General features: G+C 35.6%; 1 pseudogene; it reads right to left on the minus strand.

Moving 5' to 3' along the window:
- LOC149251292 (2-oxoisovalerate dehydrogenase subunit alpha 1, mitochondrial-like) overlaps positions 1-21,567 on the minus strand; it is a 37,536-nt pseudogene extending 15,969 nt beyond the window's left edge.
- Positions 21,568-23,956: the final 2,389 nt, after the last annotated feature.

A 23,956-nucleotide genomic window follows, 5' to 3' on the forward strand; every position in this document is an offset into this window, starting at 1 on the left:
GCCAGTGAAAGGCAATTAAGAATTTTCCACTAAGCTGGGTGTGAGAAAGAGATGTGTTGCACAGGAGCAAACTTGAATTCCTGAAACAACAATCACTGTGAAAGCATATAGCTTGAAAGTGCAACAATTGAGAATTACACTTTATGACTATAGCTGAAGAAAACACTTATAATAGCATAGATTGAGCTCAGGGTATTCTGTGAATAAATCCAGGAACTATTCTTTTTCTTTGCTATTAACTATGAAACATAGAAGCATGACTGAGCTATGAAAAGATAAAAAAAAAACACATAACGAGAGTTTGAAGAGGACTTATTGTGCCATGAAACATGCAGGAATCCTGTAACATTCAGCAAAACATCCCAACGACTCAGATAACACAGAGCTTTGGAAATTCCATCAGCTTTTGTATTAATAGTCTGGAAATTTACAGCATAAGAAACTCTTGAAGAGAGATCAACAACAACCCCTGCAAGATTATGCGAGGGGGGAATATATACAATCGGTCATACAAAATATCTGGAGCGTTGAGTCATTTTAGAAATGAATACGTTCACCAACTTTTCAAGATAGTAGATAAGAAAGTTATTACATCATTGAATACAGAATAAGTGCTCTTTATGTATGTCAGAAGATATTTTGACCTTTGGAGGCCACTGAGTCGGTCTGAACGTTCTGCTTTAATTCTGGAAAAATGTGCCTTTATGGCTGTCGTGCTGTAGTTTTTTGGCCCTGTCACCTGTAGTTGTCAATCTTGCTTTATTGGCCGATTAGTTCTGCTGAGTTGGCCCAGCCTTTTTTTTTTCATGCATGCTGGTGTTATCAAATTTTCCTGTGCATGATCACCTATGAATTTAAATGAAAATTTGATTTACAGGCTCTGGTTTATAATATCAACTGTATCATTTTGGTCTAGTATTCCTGTGTGGGCAATTGATGTCTCAAAATTGCCTCTAATGTCTCATCTGCCTCTGTGTATTTGTAGAAGTTGGGAGGTACTTCAAACAGTTGTTTGATCTCATCCATGATAAAAAATAAGTTTTCTACCCTGTTGTAGAGACTTTGTCCTGTTGCTGGCCCTGTTTCCTCTGAGGTGCTGGGCCTTTCAGTGATCTGATTTGTGGCGAACGTGTTGACCCTCTTGGCATACTGCTCATGTGTAAGTAGCCTTCCTGCGCTGTTCAGTAAGCCAGGGAGACCTCTGTTTTGCAATGCCACAAATTTGTCCATGAATCTATTGACCTCTGTCTGCATGTCCTGGGTCCTTCTTTCTAGTGTCTGCACCAGGCTTCTTAGTGTTAGGACCCTCTTTATTAACAAAATAGTCTCAGTCCTGTTGGAGATTCCCATAGTTGCTAACTAAGCACTTGTTCTATTATTAAGCACATTGATCATCCTGTTGGCAACTTCAGGCATATTGCCTAGAGATGCCCTTGATCTCTGGATTTCCCTCTGTGCTTTTCCTATGAGCTCTATTTGCTCATGAATTGTCTCAATGTATTGCCATTGATCAGTTATGGATTGGCCAATGTTGGCCCATAAGACTGTCTTGAGCTCAGCTGTCACTTTGTCAAGTGTGAGCTCCTTCTCCAGCTCCTTTATCTTATCCTTAAGGGCCTTTATTTCCCTGCCCTTTTCTGCCACAGTCTGCTTGGATTTATCATATCTTTCATTGAGCTTAGCTAGACTCTCCCTGGCCTCATTTAGCTCTGCCATTTGGGCTTCCAGGGCTTGTATTTCATTCTTGAGCTTCTGCATATCCAGGCTTGGAGCCTGCTCTGTTGTTGGTGCAGTTGCTGATGTAGATGGTGCTGTCTGTTCAGTAGGAGGAGCTGTAGTCTGAGGAGGTTCCTCCAGGTTAATTATTTCTGGAGGAGGCTGAGATGTTTTTCCTCCTTCTTTTTCTTGCAATGCTGCCTGTAGTGCAGCCTGTGCAGCCTCTGATTCTCCCAATTTTTCTTGTGTTTGGATCAGCTGTTTGTATAGGGACACCAGCATAGCTGATGCATCTTGGTCGTGTCTCAGCTGGGCAACTTCTTCAGTTTGTGGGTGAATGGTTGCTGGGACTTTCACCATCTTTCTTAATGCTGCCATATCCGCATCTCTCAATTTCAACAATGCCTGCACAGCCTTGATGTCCTTGGGATCATGCCCAAGTTCTATGATTATCTCCTCCAAGGCTTTAATTCTGTTTTCCTTTGCTTGAGAGGATGCTCTCTCCAACTCAAGTTGGGCAGCTGTATTATTTAGGCTATTTTCTAGCCTGTAGTTATCCAATGTCTTATCTGCCAAGGAGGCATACACCATCTCACCCGTTTGCTTATGCAATTCGATTTTGTCCATTGGGTGGATGTCCTTGGCAAGGACCTCAAGGTTGGTCCTTATGTAATCTGCCGCTGACTGCGGCTGCAACACTGCTGGCATAAAATGGCTCATGATCATCTTGCCCTCCTGGACATCAAATGCAGACATTAGTCTTTGCTGGTTAGTGGGGGCCATTTTCAACAGATGGTTGTATAGCTGTACTCTTATGGGCTCATTCCTCTTCTTTATGTCAATGAATTGCTGCTTGATGCCCACCTCAGCTCCTCTTTGCTGGCTTGAGGAGCTGACTTCTCCTCCCACTATCCTCTCTTGTTCATGCTGGAAGGAACTTGCTGAGGCCTCCATGCTAGGTGGGCCCATGCCCAAAGATTGCCCTATAGGCATTTCTTCCTCTGAGACGGGATTCAGTCTATGTCTTTTCTCCCCATGAGTTGTTGATGTTGTGAGGGGAGTCTCTCTGTCCCTCTTTCTGCTTATGTCTTCTTTTTTGGGGGTTTGGAGGACTGAGGCCTCCATTGTTGTCTCTTGCCTAGGAGGCACAATTTGTTGGGGCTGCTGCTCAGTGGAAATTGGAGCCTGTGATATATTTTCTTGCTGCCCTGATTTCTCCTTTTCTTGCTGCTGTACCTATTGTTGTTGCTGCATTTCCTGCTGCTATGCCTGCTCATGCTGCATCTCTTCATGGTGCACCTCTTCATGGTGCACCTCTCCATGAGGTGGCTGCTCTGGATCCATTTCTTTCTCTTTGCCTTTGCTGGAGGTTTGATCAGTAGCTTTGGCTGTTTGCTGCTGTGTTGTGGAGGATGAGGCAGCTACTCCCACTTGAGTGCCTGGAAGAGCAAATACCTGTGCACAAAGCTCCAAGTCAGCCATCTTTTGGACATTTCTAACTGCTCTTTGATTTAATTCTTCTTGTGTAGCAGCCTCCTCTAAGGTTCCTCTCCTCCACTTAATTTGATTTGCATACTTTTCTATGTGAGGCAACCTTACATGGTCATAACTGGCCAGCCTATATTTGACCCTTCTTAAAGTTATGAAGTGATTGGGGTCATAAGGTTTCCAAAGGAAACTGGTCTGTAGGCCAAGGGATTCTAGCATTCTGTCTGCTTCTTGCTAACCTTCCTCCCTTTTGTTGTAGATGAAGTGGCCTAGTTGGTTTCTTACCTTGAGCTGTGCCTTCTTGCCCTTGCCTGAGAAATGTAGCACATCAGCGTTCCCAAACTGCCTGAAGTATTCAAGGGAAAACAATCTCATGGGCACATATCTGGGCAATCTGTATGGGGGCAACTCACACCCATAGATTCTAATGACTGTGTGGTGTTGGTAATAGTACCAATCCCCGATGCTGTATGCCTTGGACAGCTGAAGAATCCTCTGCATCTCATCAGTCAGTCTAGGAGGAGGTGAGCTCATGAGCAGAGACATGGCTGGGTGAATGAAGAGGTCTATAAACTCACAATAAGTATATGGAGAGCTAGATCTATAGTGGAAGGCAGAGGACCAATAAACCACTAACCTTGGATTGCCTTGTGCATCCACTCTCTTCATAGAAAAGTGAAATTTCTCATGTTGATAATACAAGATTAAGTGATAGATGTAAGAGGTGTATCTGAACACCCTTTCTCTTGCCAAGTTCATTAGTTGCTCATGTATTTTGTCAGATATGTAGGTGGCATAGTCATAGCAGATTGGGGACTTGCCAGGGGCAAACATGAGCATCATCACCAGCACAGTCTCATCAACAAACTCAATAGAATTATAGCCCAGAATGGGACTGATCATATCTACAAGGTCCCTGCCCAATTGGTTGAGGTAAACATGAGAAATGGGAGGGTACTTCACGGTGTCAGACCCTATGTATAACTGATTTAGTTTGGTGATCTGAGCATCTGTCAATTTGGCTCCTTGCTTTATCAGATCAGCCAGTGATAAAGGGACTAATTTCTTCTCAGTTTTGAAATGCAGCATCTCTCTGATGGCTTCAGGGGTGACATAGAAAAAAACTGAGCCTGAAGGGTCCATCACAGCCCTTTGAGTGGCGTCGTAGGATTCAGCACATAGGTGGATTAGGTCAGGAAACTGGTTTACCTGAGGGAGCTTGAAGAGAGGGAGGAAAGAATCCCAAATGCCCAATACATCTGTTCCAGCCTCATGTTTAATTTTCAACTCATTCAGCAAGTGAATGTGGAACTTGCTGTGCATTAGCATTTCTTCTGATATCTGATAATCCAGGTCTGCTAATGGCTGCCAATCCAATTGTCTCTGAGGAGCATTTAAAGGGGCAACATTCAAGGCTACAGGTGCTACTGGAGGATCCATGGTTACTTTTAGGATTTCTGTTGTTTATAAACTGGTGTTACTGTGCAGAGCAACACCAAAGAGTTTTTCTTTAAAAAGAAAGGTGAATTACTGATGAACAGAGAATAAATGGTTAATTACAGCAATTGAAATACTGCTCGAAGTATGGATAAGACAAATGCCTGGCTTTAAACTCTTTTTCACAGCAAATTGGTGCAGTTTAGGCTACCAGTCCACGATTGCGCGAACAGAATGTAAGTTTTATGAAAACTCTGGTAATATAAAGCTCAGCTGGTGAATTTCGACCTTACAGTGCAAATGGGGACTAGGCACAGGGGATTCGCCAGTGAATTATGTGTTTTTTCACTGTTTTAAGCTATTTTTGGCGATTCACAGACAAAACGAGGCGCAAGAGGGATTTACAGGGATAAATACCTGGCAACTGTTAACAATGGTCACGAATGCAGGTGGAAATGGCGCGCCAGCGGTCTCCAGGTCGAATTCAGCAGGTTGGCGTGAGTTTGGACGTGAAAAACATGCAGAGAAAACGACAGCAGTTTTTGCAAAAAGTGCAAAAAACGCGAAATTTTGGCCAAAATATGGATTTTTTGGAACATTGGCGCCTTTTTTGGTGACGTCAGCATGACGTCATCAGGTGGGGTCAAGGTCGGATGACGTCAGCATGACGTCATCGGGTGATGTGGCGGCATAAGAGAGATCCACGGGGATGGTGAGGTGGCAGACAGGTGGAGCAAAGGCGGACGGGGGCGCCGACGCGGCGATGACGCTGGCGGTGACGCTGGCAGGCGGGTTCACCGAAACCGGAAGTGGTTAGCGGTTTCATATCGCACCACCTTCCATACGGAAGCGGAATTGTCAGAGGGGCCTCCGATACGATGTGGGGGTGACGCGTGGCAGAGGCCTGACGTCACCCTCTGACAAATTTCGGACGGTATCTTTCGGACGTCGGGGCCGGTCCGAAATGCACGAGGGCCGTCGGATGAAAAGGGCCCGATCCGACGGTCGACGGATCGTTGAGGTGGCCGGACGATACGGATGGGGGGCGAGATTAAAATAATATATCTTTTGAGATTTGCGCCCGGCGGGAACCTTGGGAATTTGGTGGTTTACATGGTTTTTTCAATGTTTTTTTATAAAAATGCGGATAGCGCTAAGACTTTGGGTAAATGGAAAAAGTGGGTTTTTATATGTATTTTGCAAATGAAGCGGGTTAGGGGTAAAAAGGGGTTTATCGCAAGGTTTCTTAGCAAATGAAGGGTTTAATGGGTTAAATGACTTCTGAAGGGGAAAGAGGGGTAAGGCTTAGGGCTCTTAAACTGACCAGATGTCAATTTAATCCCTGATAGTGAACATATGGCTATAATGCCAAGGGGAGGGATATTTATACAATGCTTGGGGTTTATACACCATAGTATTATAATAGTAGGGAAAGGGTAACATAGGGGATTTAGATAGTAGAAGTTAGGGGTTAATATGGATGGAAAATGTGAATGAGGAGTGATATCACTACGTTTATTTGAAAACCACTTAGCTTAGGGAGTAGATCAAAATGAAAAGAATTTTAGACAAGAAATGTGGCTTTTAAAGGAATAAGAACCACCATAAGACATCAAATTCTTCCATTAATCTCAACTGATGAAGGGATGTTAGTAATGAATGTGAAAGGGGAAAATGTGAAGTTAGACATGCTCCTTTGCTTTGCTGCAACATGATCGAGAAGAAGGCCTCCTCAATCCATTGTTTTTCCTTTGTGAATAGGTTAGCACACATTGAATTGTTAGGAATGACATTTCTGCAACCCCATCTGCCTACCCATCTACTTGCCTAGCATTTTTTGTTTCTTCATGGAGGGTGCACTTAGACTTGCAGACCCTTATGTGCCTTTTCTTTTCTTTGGCTTTTTCCTTTTGATTTTCTATCCAAGGCTACCCTTATTGCTTCCAAGGTCCCAGATTAAGCAGTTGGGAACCTGAATTCTCTACCTAAGCTACTGGTCTGCCAAGATTAAACAGTTTGGACAGACTTCTTTCTCTATTCTACAACAGAAAAATTGAAACATGGCATGATCCAGATTAGGCTTTTGGACCATCCATCAAAACTTAATCAACATGAAGCTATATACACACATTGTCTCCTTTTGGAAATATGGGATCTTTGTATCACCAAAGCAGAGCATATTTGGAACTTTCTTTGTCAATCATGAAATATGAAACCTATTGGTATAGGTAGCTAACAGAACTAACATGCACAGAGAGGCCAAAACACAAGTGGCTCAAATTGGAGCAGGGCAGGAGTACGCCCACTCTGATACCATGTTAAACACATACATGGTAGTAACAGAATATTAAGATAAGCATGAGAGTCTGTCTATTATTAACAAATAATATACATTTATAGTACATTCGTATGACCTTTGGTTTCGTATTCCAAGGTCTCTTGGGCTTCCTTCGACTATTCAACTTCCACACCAACCCTTAGAGTATTAGGTGTCCAATAGAAATCACAATTTATAACAACATGCATAGAAACGCAACAAGAAAAACCATAAGTACACAATGATTTCTGGGATAAACCAATTGGGAAAGACCCCTTAAGCCTATTTTCATTAATTAGTTGAATAAAGAAACTATTACAATTGCTTGCTCCAGATCTAAGCACAACCTGCAAAAGCAACACTGTTCTCTCTACTGATGGAGGAACTTTGACCAACACTTAGCCACTTTATGCCTCCTCCAACCTCCTATTTCTTGTGTAATTATGAGCTAATTCAAGATCATAAACAATAGGAAGGGTCCCTATTCCTTACGTAATTCCAAGGATTGATGAAATGCCTGCATACAAAATTATATACACTCCACTGATATACAAATAATTTTACATCAACCTTAATTCCTCTACTCCAGATGAGGAATTTTAATTCCATGCATTCATGAGCTACTTTGGTCTAATTGATCAGTTAAATGACAAATATATGAGAGATACTATTGTCTCACTACATAACCAAACTTCAACTAACTCTCTTGATTTTTAAAGGTTAGTTAACTGAGTACAACTGAAAATAATTGAACTGGATTGCAAAAATTTAGCAATCAACACATGCATGACTGAACTCCAAGCCTACTAACTCAAAATTTCTGATCTAACCGAGTGACAAGAGCCATGTCGCACTAGTTAACTACCTCAAAGTTGTCCTATTGATGTGGAAATTTGATTTACTCAATTTTTCTAAGGCTAAAGTCAAATTGAGCCTTTCTTGCTACACTTTCTAACATTATTAAGAGCTTTAGGTTTGTAATTGTTGTGATACAAAGCTTTGTTTATAGTAAATACAATCATTATGTTCCAAACTTAAATTACAAATGTGTTGGTGATTAATTTAATCTGTTTACATTCCATTGCGCTCAATAGGAGTGCTCCTTGAAGAGTTGTAAGCTAGCATAATTATTTATTTTTATTTCTTTCTTAGAAGTTGTTTCAATTGTTTCAATATGGTTTTCAATTAGCTAGACATTTCATGATTCATAGATGCTCTATTTTTACATTCAATTTAGTCATTATTGCCTTGATTGTCACACAACGAGCACACACCATTAAAATAAACACACTAAAAACATTTCTTTAATTATTCTATTTATTTTAATTTCTTGCTTAGTCTCAAATTTAAGTAATGATTCAGATTGGTTCTAATCACATATGAACACATTAGTAATATGCAAGACTTGTAATTTAGGCTTAATCTTTGCTTTTCAAAATGTTTTCTAATATGTTTTTTAATTCCATTTCCTTATTGCACTCTTAGAATGGGATTGATTTCAAATAACTTAGAATTTTTGTATTCTACTTTAAGGTAGAATATATTTCTTTCAAGTCAATCAACATAGGATTTAATTCTGTTTACTAAATTTAGTTTTCAATTTTGTCGATTAGAATAGTCTTTTAATTCATTTCAATATCATAAGCTTTTCATTCTTCTCAATAGAATACAATTTCTGCTTTTGAATCAGTTTTCAATTCTTTTCAACTTTAAAATTTTTGATAGAAAGAACACGTGTGTACACTTGATGATAATTAGTCTTGAGTAGTTTAGATTTACAATTTGAATAGATTAGAATTATAATTTACATTTGAATTTCAAATTCCACATAAAATGTCCATAGGGTCTTGGATAGACGGTGATCGGGTGTTCTATTAAGGTACTCCTTGATGTGAAGTGACCGGTTCAATTTCCCACCCCGGTAAGGGTGATATATTAGACATGATGAATATGTAATCCTACTAAGCTTACAACAAAAAAAATCTTGATAAAAAAAATAGAGCTCATAGCATATACTGTGCACATACACTTCACAAGTACACGAACCCAAAGTTTGACAATTTAATGATGTAATTTAACTAACAATTAGATTACCCAACAACTTCCATGGTGCTCATCTCAAAAACATGTCTGATACATCACATATGTTGTTCCAACACTATTACAAGAGTAACAACAACTTGATGGTTAAACATGTAAAAAATAAAAGCATAAATCATGCCCAATATACCAATAAACAAAATTTCAATAAAAAAATGCAACATATATTCATTATTATTGGAAATACATAAAGAAAAAATATCTGTAAAGTTTTGGGTAATTGAGTCAGGGACTATGAATCTCCACCCAACTGTAGATAGTTGCATCCAATCCTCACTTGCATCGATCACCCCCGAGCCAGTTTCCAGAGACTGAAGGGTCCTTTTCTTAGGGATTTATGCACAACTTCCAATTGAACCAGGAACTTAGAGATTCCACCACCTCCTTCCTCCAACTGAGTTGCAATCACCAGTGCACAGGGACATTGTGGTTCTACCCAGATTTAGGGACTCTAGAACCAAAAAACAAATCAAATATATAATAGTGAGCGTTTAGAAACCTTCCAAGACCTTTCCCATGAGTACTTCCTCCACCCCTGACCTCAGGGATTTATGAGAAATTCCATCCACCCTCTGGTTCATGGGGATTTAAGAGAGGAAAATACCTCCTCACCTGGAATTGTTTTTCTCCAGACTTCCTACCAACCTGAAAAATTTCTTCTCCAATGGAATGCTTGTCTAGATAATTTTATTTTATTTTCTTCTATACAACAAATTGAACCCAATATTTTGCTTAACAATTTTTAGCTTCTTCCATGTTCTTTGAGTTGTCCCCACCGGGGCTTCATTCAATGAACCTATGGCATAACACGTGCATCATGGCATACTAAACAATACCCTTAATTTGACTACATATTGGAAAATACCTCTAAAAATCACTTTATTTAACCCACTACCAATACGAACCCAATACACCTTCCTAATTTAAAAAATCCCTACTTTCACTAGATATTGTAAGTATCCATTTTTTCATTAACATATTTTATACCCTTTTATATTTATATCCCAAGTATAGTAACATGATGCCTCTCTTATGACCCCACATGCATTCTACAATGCACCTTCCTTATTTGATATACATTGTAGATGCATATTAGTTCTCCCACAATTACTCAACCCACACTCAACCACATCTCACTATGATTTGTGGCATTTCATAGTCTAAGGCACATAAAGATAAACCATGTTTTAGGAAGATTGCTTATGTGCATGTAAATAAAATGACATATAAATTTATCTATATGATGATGAAAAATCACAATGAATCTTTATGAATACATTTGCACCAAATAAGGTGTTCAAGCACAAGTCTAGACCCTCTAGATGCAAGACCACTATCTACAATCAAGGTTGGGGACCCAAATCTCAAATCCATATAAAGCGACGGGTTATACCCCCATCACTCAATTAATCAGTCACTCACTATCTCTCAAGAAAGGGAACTTATTACAACCTGAGAGAAACCTACTTATGTGTTATTGCAATGCATATCTAAGAATCTTGTTATACTCATGCATTGATGGTGAATTACGATAGACATGAGAAACCACCCTTATTTATAAGTAACAACCTTTCTTTTTATAGTATTTACAAATTACAAGCAATAAACAAGATAATTTGCTAATTTTTTGGAAAATGTTGTATATACAGACTATGGTATAGGAACACAAAACTAGATGAAAGATTGTATAGTCTTTATAATGATGTGATGTGCTCCTTTATAAATTCTCAATAAGATAAATCTTTTCTTTCATTTACCCAAAAAAAGTTTTAATGGGATCTAAGTTGCTAAGTCAAATAATTGTATCGTATTCATAAGCATGTGTGCTTGATTAAGTATTGTATTTTATGTTGTGATTTTCGTAGTTCACTTATAAATTAATGCAAAATATATAGCACATATTGAATGTCCAGTCACACTCCAAGAACATATAAAAAAGAAAACTCTAGCAAATTCTGATGACGAATGGCATTCAAATAGAGAATACCCTACTAGAAGTCACACTCAACCTTAAATTATTACCCTCCCTCCTTCAATCATCTAGCATGGATTATTCCTTCTTCAATGTGAAAGCTTGCTCTAATGTTGTTCTATAGATGATGTGACTATGCCCCATCCATCTCATAAACATGGACACTTTCGTGGGAAAAAAATGTGTTCTCTGTTAAGTTAAGTTCAAGGCTTCTTTCCAACAAGGATGAATGAATGGCTCTACTTGGTCAAGACTAGTTGGATTGGTTCACTAATTGTATTGCAAATACCAAGGATTGTTAAAGAAATGCAAGAACCCTATATTTAATGGAAAACATCTAAACAACTCTTTTGTGTTAAATTAATAAATTTAGTCTAATTTTTAATGTACGTTCATAACACTTCACTCCATCATTTCTCTCCTCATTCACAATATAATTAATTGATGAACAATTGTTTGGCATTGAATTTATGGCATTAATCAAACATTTGTTTGCCCAAATTTTTTGGTTGTAGCTTTATATTATGCAATAGACTCATGATATAATGTTCTAGACAATAAAACAACATTTATTTAATTGAAGAGACCACTTGGAAACTTGGGTAATTTATAATTTGGGCAATCTGTAGCCTCAAGGGCAAATCACTTAGCTACATCTCACATACAAAAGTACATTTTCATGACAAAAATCATGATAAGAAAGGAAAACAAATCAAGCATCATAAGAATGTCCATCTACCATCACCAAGGGCATCAAATCATATGAAAAATCTTTCTCATCAATACATCCAATCTCATCCAAAAACTACTCTAATATGTGAAATCTCATACAAGATAAGGGGTAATATGGTCTATTATCTATAGTGTGTTTATTGTTAGTAATTTCAAGCCATGTCAACCATTTCACTTGGAGTAATCCATTCCATTCACACATTTAGAGGTTTCCATTTTAGAATTTTAGCCTTCTCTTTTTGAAGATGCTTTTCTTGATGTCCATATCAAGACTAGTAGGTGCCATCAATAAGGTGTATACAATTAAAAAAAACACAAAGAAATCCAACTTCTGTATATTGATTATTGTTACACGAGACATACATGTTAATTTGCATTAGGTTGTATACAATAGAAGGCAGAAATATGGTTTTCATAAAATAGAAAATGGAAGATTAAATAAAAATGGAACCAACAATATAAAAGGCCATTCTTTTTGTGATGAAACCAACCTTTAAACTTTTAAATAACAATACACTACATTGCACTTTATATGTCTCTGCCAAAACTTAGGGGAAGATTACATAGTTGTCGGGAGTAAAAATATACACTTACAGTTTATATTTTGGTGCGTCTTGAATCTTGAAGTTAGTAGGCCTACAATATATATTTTGGCATGGAAATAGACACATGGTTTGGATCCTTGTGATAAATTTCCAAGCAAATAGAAAGCACAAAGCCAATCCTTTTACAAGTAGGCATAAAATAAATAAACTAAATCTATATGTTGGCATGTTAGACATGACATATGTAGCTCACAATTCTTATGATGGCTTACTAGACAAATTCATGTAATAGATCACATGGGGTGTAAAGTACAATTTGGATGTCTAACCAAATCACTGGACATGAAGAATGGATTGGGTCTTGAAAATGAGAATATTAGACCTCAAATCAAATCACCGGGCATGGAAAACACAAGTCGTACTTTACAAATAAGAATACTAGGTATGCGATTAGATCATACAAATCATAAATTCAAATTGCTTTGAAGGCATAGCACTATTTCTTATTCCTGATTTAAAGGTTTAAAGTCCACAATTGCTTTAGTCTAATTCCTCTAAGAAGTCATCAATGACATGCCAACTGCCACTTGGGGAGCCATACCTTTCAACAAATCCAAGGTCATTTTGCTGCATTGGGATATGTCCACCTTGCTGAAAAGAATCTAGCTAGTGCAAGGAGTTCCTCTGCCAACACTTGGACCTGAACCTGAGACATCCTAGAGCCCCAAAGGACTCTATATTTGAGAATGGTAGCTTTTCCAATCTACCTACAGTCCTAATCCATTCTTAGTTTGTGCACCTTCCCAAACAAACATGTCCTTGAGATGAGGAGATGTGTTTTCAGGATGCAGAGACATATCTGTAAGAGGCACATCCACAAGAACACATTTCTTAGGGCCATAGGTGCATTTGTTGGCAACACAGATACATGGATATACAACCTTGTCTCGATATTTAAAAGGTTCTAGAGTAAACAATTATAAACCCTTGCAATCTCCCTGTTTCACATCACATTGCATGATGTTCTAGGCATTTTGTAACATAATTGTCATTACAAGGGAAAAAAACATTTTTAGACTGGAAGTTCTTCCAATAAATCTGTGGTCTACATTTGGTGCTATGTTTAGATTGTCATTACTCACAAAACTATCTATGCTATATTTTTTCTGAAACAAATCAATACACTACAATAACGAATGTAAGAAATATTTAAAATATAATTTAAATAACCATTTCAATCATTGTAGGGTCAGGAATTGACTTTGTTTGGGTCAAATCTTATTTGCAAATTTGTATCTTGAAAGAAAAATTAGGGAAAAAGAAGAAAGATAAATAGAAAGGAATAAAATGTGGTATATACTAAATTCTATATGGAACACTAACAAATATTTGAATCAAATTGGTATTAGTGTGCTCAATCAATGATAAAAAAGAAACTACTAATAACATAATCTCCTCTTCAACTCTGATTCCTAGTCATCAAGGAAAAACTCAAAATGCGTCTAAAGAGTTCAAATTAGTCATATGCAGTGTGTGCTCACAAAGCAATTGTAACACAATCATATAATTTCTTCAACTAACTAGATGCTAAACTCTACATTACTTACATTCCAAAATTGATTAGAATTTACCAAAAAGAAACTAATTGTATAAATTAATTAGGGAAAATCTTTTCTGAGATCAATAAAAATAAGAAAAATATCCTCACAAAAGAAATTTTCTCCATGACTAAATTCTATTTTATCATTTTGTAGGTTGAATATATCATGAAACAATAGTTGCATAAAGCCATAGAAAATATGATCTAACTGGGTAGATACCAAAGACTTTTTTTTTTTTTTCATACAACATGGTTGCAATGAGAAATACAAAGGAAGGGTGTTGAAATTCCCATGCCCAAACCAGATGAAATGCCCTCTTCACTAGGACATATTTAGTAAACGCTACACAAGAGCATGCCTCTTAGAAATCAATCTTGTAGGTCATTTTCATTGATGATCAAAACCTTTGACCTTCATTTGACCTCACTTTAGCTACATTTACTCATATAGATCGAACTTCCACTTCTTGGAAATAACAAAAAACAAACCAATGGATTGAATCAATAATGTTCATACTTGAGTTAATTTTTTATCTTACTTTTAAAACTTGATCATCTAAAGGAAGTTTAGAAAAAAGATGAAAACACATTTCATTTGTAACATACAAAGGAGTGAAATATTAGCTTAATGCATCTTGAAATCAGAAAAAGAATAGAGATAATAACAATTACCAATCCATCCATTTCAGAAAGAGAAACCTCTACTTAAGCTTCTAATGAGAAAGAAACAAATACAAAACCTCACGATCTTCCTGTTTCACAATCTTGTATAACTTTTGCACCCAACACATTGCCATTTTTGCTGAATGCTTCTCTAAGAGATTTCAAGGTTACACTCCATGTAAGCTTACCAACATAAAATTTGTGTGGATTGTCAACATAGCTGCCAAAATTAGAAGGTGACCATCTGGACTCCTCCCATTTGGTAGTCTAGGAACCTCCAGAAAGTTGACCCTTAGATTGCACCCAACTATTTCTTGCATTGATAAATGGCCAACCAAATCACTTCAGTCAGAAAACTATTAACAATGGACTAACCAAACACAGTAAGCTCCTAATTTTATTATCTTTCGTTTCCTAACCCATCTAAGTCAATCATGATATAAATTTTTCTAGCACACTAAAATATTCATATCAACTACATGAAAAAATAGGGTTTAGAAAATAAAGCTTCAATTGATCTGTGAATGAAAAGATGAAACAAATAGAAAACTCTTAAGAAATAATACAATCCCTCATAAAAAATTCCATTAAGATTTTTAATAGTTAATTCAACCTCTTCAATGGTGCTCATTGTAACAAATGCAAATCCTCTACTTTGCCCGCTGGACCTATCATAAATTACCTGCACCCATTATGCATTTTCAACGTTCCACATAAGCATATGTTTAATATATAAAAAGGTATGCCCACAACATATACCTAGAACACAAGATATTTTTATCTTACATATATAAAGGTATCAGAGCAATTAGGCATCATATGACATAAGATAAATTGTCACCCAATCCTCGTCGTTTCCTCATGGCAAGGGTTGTGTGGAGTTTGAAGTATTTCAATGTAAATGTATTAGAACATGTTTTTACAGAAATGCAAATAAATCATACAAAATGGAAATTGAACAGGTTGAAAAATTTGTTAAAAGTAAAAAAATCATGATCTAGATTGGTTTATCCACCAACCATTTTCTTTGTTTAAACATTAAAGTAGTGTAATAGCATTGAAGTTGAAAATGGGCGGCCAATTAAGACCATTTCAAATTTTACAAAATGGTGGAAACAAGTATTGCAACAAAGGAAATGGGCATGGATGTCATTATATTTCGTAGGGGTGGGTAAGTTTTATCTCGTGAAGTAAATTCATAAGTTATTGGTGGGAACCTCTTAAGCGATGGTGAGAATGTGGGTGCTTGAAGGCTAATAAGGATGCACTTGTTCTTAAGCACTGAACTTTTCCAACCACAAAATATAATCAATATATTAACTCTATTGAATTTTTTTTCTAGATGGTTCTTGTCCATTCCAAATGAATCAAATAATTTCATTTACACATACACCATAGCCTATGAAATTGCTTCTCAGACAAGAAGGAATGCTACATGCTTTGATAATGTATGGTTCTTGTCTTGTCATATTAAACAAGCCAATTCTCCTCAATATCTAATAAACAACTCAAAATTTCAACTTTGTAGATTCCCATCAAATCAATTGACACATTTGTATTGAATAACTTAAACACATATTATAATGACACAGAAAAATGATTTTAATGGAAATTAAACTAAAATTATCACCTAAAAAATGAGACGCTTCATGCAAGGAAAATATATGGAAGAATTAAAAAGCAAACCTCAACAAAAATAACAACAATATTTGGAAAATACTGATTGCTTGGGCCAAGAAGTTGAGGACCAGTTTTGCAGATAGGAACTAGTACACACAGATTAACATTAAGTGGTTCAGATAAAGTAATACACTCACAAGAAAACTTGAACCAATAGAACCTGCATCAACTTAATTAAATGTTTTCTAGGCATACCTCTCTACCATTGAGCAAAGCAACTCATGTAAAACTTTTGCTTCAACTAGGTCATTCTTGATAGGTAGATAGTTCAACCAAGTTGGAAAAACCTACAATTTCAAAAACCAATTGAACAATGAAGACAAATTGACATGAAAGGGAGAGAGAGAGAGAGAAAAGTTTGCATGGTTTAGCATAATAAATATAGAAACCTATTGTATATTGTCTGAACAAACCAAAGACATGCATAAATACCTCAAAACAAAAAACGAATATGAAATGATGGTCATGTGGCCAAAGTAAAAAAATTCCAGAAACAAGCTGTCATCTCCAGCTTGTTGAAGAAATAGAATGCATCATAGAGAAACAAGTAAAATGTTGAGGAGCCTGCAGTTAAATAAGATCTTCACCATTAGTTGTAATATTCATTTCAGTTAAATAATATATTCACCATTAGTTGTAATATTCATTTCACAATTTGAACTAACATAGGACAATTGTGATCTCCGCACATGTAACAATGAGGATCACAAAGACAATGAACATGAATCCAAAGATATAGTTGAACTGATGCAACCATATTGAAGTTAGTATGAAGAACAATTCAATGAATTCAACTCCAAAAGGAATTATGATAATTGCTTCTTAATGACAATTTAATCTCACACAACCAAAGACAACATATAAGTAAAAAGGAATGAGCACATGTAGATTACTGGATAGGAAGGAAATCCACATGCTACCTAACACCAAAACTAGTTCACTAAAGGGGAATAAGTTAATGTTATATACATTAACATCCCTCCTTAAGGTTCATTGCATGACATTTAGAAGGGGAAAATACTCTCCCATACTATAGAATTCACTGAGCTTGAGAGCATATAAATTTATTTCAAGACAATTGATATAGGAGATATTTTTGGTGCTAAGCGACACTCCTTCAAGACATTCCACAATTTCATGAGGTCACTTTCCTTGACACAACAATATCTCAATATGTCTTCCACTATGATAGTAATCATGTTTTGTATCCTCTCCATGCATTGTTGTGCCTTGGATTTTATCTCCAGTGTCTGTGAGTGGGGTTTATCTTTTTAGTTATTAATACCCATAACTCATGACTCTTGAGGAATGCCTCCACTTATTTTTTTCTAAGAGCCATAGTTTGTTTTGCATAACTTGTCTATACTTTGACAAGATTTTTTCTAGACCTCATCAAGCGCTCCTTGAGAATGACCTATGAGATTAGAATAAAATAAATGTATACATCCTCCCTTAATACGTACTTGGGCCAAATGACATATGAAAGATTGAATTTTTTTATAATGGTCACCCACTTAAAATTAGTTAAATGATTAATTTTTGCATTAACTACTTGATCATTACATGGCACAAAATAGAGCATAGACAATCAAGTATGAAAATGTTACCAGTGAACAATATTCAAAGGATGATATCAAATATAGTAGTGTTAAACCTACAAGAATCTATCAGACATGCACAAGATGGAAAAAGCATTGAAAATGATCTCATACATGCTCTTGCATGCTCCATGAAAATGAAGAAACTACACATTATGAACATGGTTGAATATCATCAACATGAAGAATAATTGATGTAGAGGCACAAAATGGAAAAACAATGACAACAATCAAATAAATCATCCAAGAAAGGGAAAAAATAGTGTTGTCCACATGACATATGTAGAAATTAATGTGTAGATTCAATACTGCTCATGAAATTTTCTAAATCACAAGAATTGAAGTTACTCTACTGATCTACGGAATTTAATTCACCATCTAAAACAAGAATCATAAACATGCAAAAGGAAACATCTCACATGCACAAAGATTTATCTAGGGGAAAACAACTGCTCAAAACCCCTTACTATATATATTGCATTAATCAGAGAATAGAGAAGAAATACAATGCTTGCTCAAGCCTGAGCACACCCTGCAAGTGTATAGTCTATCCCTTTTCCTGAATGACTAAACCTAGCCAACAATTAGTCAATTTCAAGCCTTCCCAAGCTCCTATTTCCTTGTTCTGCTCCCTTGGCAAATTGCCCCTATTTTTTACGAATTTCACATCAACAAATTGCGCAATAGCCTTAGGTCAATCTTTGATTGCATGCACCACCTGTACACATGGAAATATGCTACAATTGATAGTACACTACCTTGGAATATCCAAGTCAACTGGGTAGCTCCAATTCTCTACATGCAATAATTATTTTGGGCTAATTGATTAGTTAACTAGTTGATCACTCAGTGTGGTTGAAGTTCCACTTCCACAACTTGACCTCCACTAGTTCTTTTGACAATTATAACCAGTTAAATTGACAATAACTCAAATTAACTAAAATAGAATGCTACAAATTAGCAATCAATCATGTAGAACTAAACTCAAGCTTCCCTAAATCGAATTTAATGAGTTAACTGAGTGACAAGAGCCATGCCACCTTAGTTAACTACCTCCAAGTATTATGTTGAAATAGAAATTCAAATTTTAATCTATTTTGACCAAGGAAAAGTCAAAACTAGATTTTCTTGCTGCATTTTCAAAAATATATGGACCAAGATATTGTACCAACAAAAAGGGCACAAAAGGAGAAAGAAGGGATGCCATCTTAATTTTTTTGTAAAGATTTCATAACAATCACTCATTGACAAAAAAATAGAACCATAAATTAAAATCCATAAAAAATCACAACTTTTCTATTTATATTTGTCCTAAAAAAGTATTAGGATTGATAAAATGGTTGGATTCAACAAATTTCATACAATAAATGGGATGTGAAGATTAAGGAGTCAACTCAATCAATTTTCATGAATGTTGCTAGACATTTTACTAGTTACATATCAACAAGTTCCTAGTTTGAACCTTACTAGTTAAATGTACTAATTTACACTGACACTTTTACTAAGGATATCATCCACTAATGTAGGGAAGCATCCCTTTGATTTCCTATAAGTTTTTCTTTGGAAACAAATCATAACATCTGAACTAAAGTATACCACTATGAAGGTTGGTTTAGGCTCATCCATTTCCATATGTTGTGCCTTTCTAATTGTAGAGTACATAGCAAGTGCATAGTTCCCATTTACATGAATTCTTCTTATACCATAAACTTTCCCTCTAACAACTACACCATCATTTGGAATTTTCCAAAACATAGGGAACAAATAGATTATCAAATCCGAGGGCTCTTCTACAAGAGAGAATAATTTTAGGAGAAAATAGGCATACAAACTTATATGCATAGTGCTTTTGATTTGTTCTAAAGATGGGGTACTAATTTCCCATCCATTGTTTCGACATATAAATACAACCAAAACTTCTAGAACTACTAGAAAGTTTAAGGCAACATGAAAATTTCTCTGAGACAAAAAGGATAAATGCATCAGTTAAAAACAATAGAGATTTCGAATCGACATTAGGAGAACATATTAAGATAACATCTTTCTTTGGAAGGATAACTATGGTAGTAAAAATTGTGATGGTTGAGAGTTGAGATTGACCTCACTCCTGCCACCATCACAAAATAAGGTTACTGTACAAGCTTGCCTCTTGTCCATTTTTAGGGAATATGCTACACCTACTGAATGAGGAATTTGTATCCTAGAAAATGCACATGATAACATGGAATGAAGTAAGAACTCATAAGCATCCTAAAAGGTTGTTAAAAAAATAAACCCAATGAATAATGTACTTGCATAACTAAATTCATAAAGATAACAACCATTCAAATGAAGGAGACCCTTACACTATAGGGGATGATATTATGAAGTAATTCAATGCATTAAATCCATAAAGGATAGGCATCTAGTGCCCCTTTCCACAATCAACACATTTCCCAAAGAAATGGTTTGCAAATTCTTGCATTGTGAAATTGTGCCAAATAAGGATTCTTGGTTCTCGATACTACACACATTAAAAACACAATCCCTTTCAGTTAAGCTTATTTTGGTGCTTAATTATTTTGGTAGTACATTCAATCATCTATAATATAGAAGAATAATATAGACCTAAAGGTTATTATTAATGAAAGAATTCATAACCCTGGTGGGATGCTGCGATGCTTTTAAAAGTGGTATTGTTATATATATGAAAATGTTGCAAAATTATGGTGTGTAAGAGTTTGAGAGACTAGATCTTGATTCATAACAACCATACAAGTTAAAATTCCATTCTCATCCAAGGTATTTAGCACTGAACAAGCCGATTAAGATAATTTTTGGAAGGTGTTTATTAATGAAAGGATTCATGACCCTAGTGAGATGCTTTTGAAAGTGAAATTGTTATCTATATGAAAAGGTTGCAAAACCACAATGTATAGGAATTTGGGAGACTAGTTCTTGATTCAGAACAACCATACAAGTTAAAATTCCATTCTCAGCAAAGGTCTTTACCACTGAACAAGCCGATTAAGATAATATTTCGAAGGTGCTTATTAATGAAATAATTCATGACCCTAGTGGGATGCTTTTAAAAGTGGCATTGTTATCTATATGAAAAGGTTGGAAAACCATGGTGTATGGGAATTTGGGAGACTAGATCTTGCTTCTAAAAAATCATACAAGTTAAAATTCCATTCTTAGACAAGGTATTTAACACTGAACAAGTCGATTAAGATAATTTTTCGAAAAACACTTTTATTCTCAATTTCTAAACTAAGACATATTAATCAACATATGTACCTGGACAAAGACCAGATCATCAATAGTCAAAGTTCCTAATAATGCAATATTTATGGCCTCTTCTCCATTAATCATAAGATAGAAATAAATTCTACCTTTCCTCTGTGCTTTATAAAATATGGTGTCCATAACTTGAAGAGTGACCATACTCTCATACATTTTCAATGCAAATTCCTTTTTAATATGTCAAACATCAAAATTATTGATGTTGATGTCACAAATAGACTCATAATTAAATATACATCAGAGAAGTCCCCGTCACAACAATGGAACTCAAAAATATTAATAAGAACATAAATCACCCGACTGAAGCCATCAATGGAAATTTGATACCCGACCTCATTCAGAACCTTGTAGCAAGGTACACTTTTATTTGAAGAATCAGATATGAAGTTGATTTCATAAGTGAGCTCAACTTTACCACCTAGAATATCCAGAAACAATCAATTCAAAAAAAGAAATTAAAATCATAATTGTAAAGAGTAATCATTCATTTTCTAGCATTTAAATATGTAGTTCATAATAACAATTTTTACTCTACACGAATTTGATTCTTCCTAATTTTCAAACATGTTTTAACTATGTAGAATTAATGACTATTTTTGAATAAATTGGTTGAACATTGAGCTTTTGAAATGAATTTTTGGAGTCTGATTCAAAATGTAGCAGGGGCATCACAAGGAAGAGTTTTTACCAAACTACTTTCAAACAAAAATATGTTCAGGCTCACATTGCAATAGATACCAAAGGTGTTGATTCAAAATTAGGTTTTGTACAACCAAGCTTGAATTTGAATAGGATTCAACAACCAACATGAAGAACTTAAATTATAATTGAATTGTATATAAATGAAAATTCAATAATCTTGACAAAGATTCAGGTTTTAGATGTCAAGTACATGCAAGCTTGTACTTTAAAGGTTACCCCCATGTGCAATTTGAAATATCTCAATAACCCTTGAAATTCCTGGTAAGGGAATCACCGGGAAATTAACCTCTCAAACCTGATAGAGGGTAAGGCTCACTAAATGTGGGCATAACTAGTCTAATTTTGATGAGTATCACTACTAGTTGCTAGAAATTTGATCAATCGATGGTCATTGATAATGAATGAATTATGAAACTAATTCAGTCCAAAATCTCTATAAGCTTCCAAATGGGCACAACTCAATAACATGAAGGACAAACATGATTACAAATAAAATTTAAATAAAAAATTTCACAACAAAATTGGGAAATATAATATGCTAACATTTATGATTCTTAAATTCTCTTTAACAGAAAAAAATGGTTGTCCACTTCTAGGGCTTTGCATTAAGCTCTGTGATAGTGGTTTTGTCATGTATCTTAATAAAAGACTTCATAGGTATTGAAAACATGTACCTGTTTGGAAATTTCTCCTAAAATCCATAGGTAAGAATGAACCTTTACAATTTGTATACCTCAAGTCATGTTGAATGGAAAACACCTCCTCCTAGGCTCTCCAGCCAAGGAATCCATTAGAGATGACTATAGAAGATTTTTTTATAAAAGTAATTTTGTTCAACACAAATAATAAACATATATTGGACGTGAGATGTATCATGACATAGAAGCATCTCATTACCTATGAGGTCACAATAGGGGGTTATTTATTTCATTAAGTCATCTAGGACTTGAACCAAAACTCATCTACTGAGGTATAAATTGAGGTACCTATCCCACTAAATAAACGTAAAACTTACATTAAATATACTAAGGTAGCTACTAAAACTTTCACTAGATATGAGACATAGATTAGGAATTATCTATTCCATCAAAGTTTCCTAGGACCTGCAAAAAACCCATTCATTAAGGCAAACACATACACCAACACAAATAGGAACTTTTCATTGTAGAGACTTGAACTACCAACACAAAAATGAAATTGTCATTACAGAGACTTGAAGCTTAGTTGTGCACCAAACCCATTCATTAAGGCATACTGAAGCACAAAAAGAAACTTTTCATTGGAGAGACTTGAACTTTCATGTGGCAATAACAGAGAAAAAAAGGAACCTATCATTGGAGAGACTTGAACCTTCGTGGTGCTTATTCCACCGACAAAAAGAAAGCAACCCGTTGAGAAATAAAATTCATTTAATTCTTTCCAAAATAGGCTTACCCATAGAAACCAAAATGGACCTGCGAATTCCATAGTTGAGGTGTTCGGCCTAAGAAATGGGTCTAAAAAAAGTAACATTCTTGATAACATTTTTGATATTTTATAATTGAATTCACTTCATATTTTCCATTTTTATGCCCATAAGAGGTCCTAGAGACTATTTTTTAGTTTCTTCCTTTTCTACAACCACCATTCATCAGTAAATGGCCACTGCCACAGTGAGAACTTGGTTGCTTAGTAAGTAAAGAATTGCCCCTTCCCCAGTTCAAAATCAAAATTTGAAGCTACTCTAGAATCCAAATAATTGATATAGTACTTTGAACATTTTGAATTAGTTATATTTGGGTTCATCTGAAAAATATATAGTGGTGAAGTTATTTGAGATGAAAAAATGGCCCCAAAATGAGATTTAGAGAGTGATGACTTTGATGTTGCTTCTCCAGAGGAGAAACACACTAGATGACTCCCTATCTTTTCCAGTATAATAGATGATGCGATGAAGATACAAAACTTGAATAGGCTTTTAGAGCCCCTCATTCAAAAAGTAGTATCAAAGGAGATTTAGCAAGCAATGGAAAGACTTGTTCTTGCAAAACTATGGTCTAGTGTTGCAAATCAAATACAAAGTTCTGATCAATTAAGAAACTTGAGGCTAAATTTTGTGAATAAGCTGAATCTTCCTATTTT

The sequence above is a fragment of the Pinus tabuliformis genome, chromosome 7, assembly GCF_031772625.1.
Source record: "Pinus tabuliformis cultivar Carrire ecotype Pingquan chromosome 7, CPIR1, whole genome shotgun sequence".
In the NCBI taxonomy this organism is placed as follows: domain Eukaryota; kingdom Viridiplantae; phylum Streptophyta; class Pinopsida; order Pinales; family Pinaceae; genus Pinus; species Pinus tabuliformis.